Here is a 2797-nt window from a genome sequence, read left to right on the forward strand (position 1 = left end):
CCTTGGGCAAGGGCAAAATTAAAGATCAACTACTTTTCTTTAACACCAGGCTCAATTAATTCTTATTAAATGACCAAAAGTAGGAAAAGCTAGGATATTGAAGCTTGTGAAATGGGTTGGTATTCTATACATTAGAAGTCTTAGTTCTTAGGTCTTTACCTGAAATGTGAAGGGGAACATTTATGCTGCCATGGCCGCTGAGGCTGGTTATGTTTGGACTCGTGTTTAACGTTTTTCTATGTCACTATCGCAGTAATTTGGCTCTCACTGATGACTTCTGTTCTCACCGTGTAGCTCCGGTCTCTTGTTCTGTGTCGTGTTTAAGGAAACTGTTTACCTACCTGTACGACTTACCTGCCTTGCCTCGTGGAGATCCATGCTTGCAGCCCTGCACCCTTCACTGAAATCCATATTCTCTGGTTGCCGTCTCTTCATCTCTCCTGGAACCGAGCCTGCCCTCTGGCTCTTCTTCTCATTGCTCTAACTCATCACAAGTAAAGAATACAAACTACGACTCGCCGCTTTCAGTCAGCGAGTCCCATTATTCATGCCAGTGACATTCTTTTTTACAGACCCTCTCAGACGGTATGCATAGCTTCCAGCCCAAGGGTGTCAAAAATAAAGCCCGGGGGCTCCAGTCTGGCCCACTGGGCGGCTTTGGAAAATATGAAGGAGGACGTAGAGTTTCGATTTTTAACTGTATTTTTGCAGCCATAATGCACCAACATAAATCATAAGTAGCAGATAAACAGTTAAATGACAGAAAGCTCCTGTTTTTTTCACGACATCTTCTGCTATGGAAATTTGGTTTTTACAAAAGTGCTAAAAAATAAAAAATAAAATAAGGATATATTCTGTGAATTAACAAAAAATATATTTTATAGTCACAGGACAGTCTGCACGATCGCCTAACAGAACTTTTTTTTGTCATTTTACACATTTATCTTTTACTATTTATACCCAAAGAGTCTGACAGACTACTTTCCTTTTCTACAGCAGGATTTCTTAAAATCTGAGACGTACTGTTGGACTTACATTTCTTTTTCTTATTTTCTTAATTCTTTGCACTGACTCATCATTTCATTTTGCTTCCTGTCTTGAGTTTTTTATTATTGCCTCCCCTGTTTCCTCTATTGGTGTTCTGTAGGGTTGTTTCCTGTTTTCTCTGGGTTTCACTTCCTGTCTGTGTTGATGTTCACTTGTTATATGCACCGATAGTGCTGCCCTCCTCTTTGCTTTGTTGCATGTCCTGTTATGTTCCTGGTGGAGTTGCTTAGTCATGCAGTTTGTTTCTCACCTTTTGCTGAATAGTCTGCTTTACAATCCAGTCTTAAACTACAATAGTACACTACACTCCAACGTTTGCAACATGTTATTTTTATCCTTTTAGTCTTTTAGGGTAGCTTTGCATGAATCATAGTCCTTATTCATCCTATATTGGGGGTGTGTTTGAATACTTTTCTAAGTGAAATGGCATTGAAGTATCTGCATGGGGGCCACAATAAGAACCTTTTGAAGTCTCCAAATACTGAAGAAAGCTTCAGTGCTTCCTGTCTCCCCTCCCTCAAAAGACGATAGATTTAATCATCCTTTATGAGAAGAGAGGAGGAAATACCATCCTGTTATTCACAGCGACCGACCATCTGACCGTTCATGAAGATGATCAGGAAGACTGGCAAAGAGGCGAATATCATGTAAATGTTATTATAAGTGTGTTTTTCATTTCAGGCCATAATCTGCTGAAATGTTGTCAACAGCAGCCTGTTAAACTCGCAGTTGAACTCTGTAAATCACACTGCTGGAACAAAATCTGCTGCTTATCGACGAGCCGCCTCGCACGGAGCTCACAGATTTAAATAGCCGAGCTACTTTGGGCTGCTCCCTTATTCACCAGGGGTCACCGCAGCGGGTCGCTCCGCATGTTTGATTTGGCAGATTTTTACACCAGATGCCCTTCATGACACAACCACCAGGGGATTTGTGTCTCCTCCCAGAATCAAACTGGGGATCGTTCGCTCGTTGTGGGGCAACCAATCAGAAGACCGGTGGATTTAGCTGTGAGTGCTCAGCTAAAGGTGCTGCATAAGTCTATTCATCACTTGTTAGGAGACCACGACACTATGATTTATATAAATTCTCCAAATCCACATGATGATCTACATTCATTGATCAAAATGCATTTAAGGATCACTTTGCATTAGTTATCTGTTGCTGCATTGCAGCCTTTCGTGTTTACTTTGGGGAAGCTGGGGTAAGTGATGCATGAGACAAAATTAGATTTATAGCTTCGCATTAAACTGAACCAAGAAGGAGTGAAAGAGTTAAACTGCGTCATCTCTAAAAGCAGGTAAAACAAGATAAATAAAATAAGATGTATTACATTATATGGGCTCTATGATGCTTTGCCTTTGAAATGTCCAGCTTTTGTAACTGAAATTTTCACTGTTGGTTCCTTCATGAAACAAGGAGTCGATTCTAAGTGTGAATGTGTGATAAAGAGGGTTTTTCCTAACCCCTGATAAATTCTCCTTCACACCTTTACTTCACTGATGGCAAGGACAAGTTAGGAGAAGAAGCTGAAAATTATTGCATTAAGCCAACTTTCTTCTGATTGGTCACCTGTTAAATGGCCTGAGATGACCATGTTAGGGACGCTCTCTTTCTCTGACATCATACAGAGCCAAGAGTTGGAAAAAACATCCTGAAAATGAGTGTTTAGATGAGTGTGAAGCCTGAGCTTTTAAATCACAGAAATTATTTGCACATGAGCTGACCTCATTATTTGAAACTTTGGTCA

Source organism: Neolamprologus brichardi, chromosome 20, assembly GCF_056152115.1.
Source record: "Neolamprologus brichardi isolate AB-2024 chromosome 20, ASM5615211v1, whole genome shotgun sequence".
Taxonomy (NCBI): Eukaryota; Metazoa; Chordata; class Actinopteri; order Cichliformes; family Cichlidae; genus Neolamprologus; species Neolamprologus brichardi.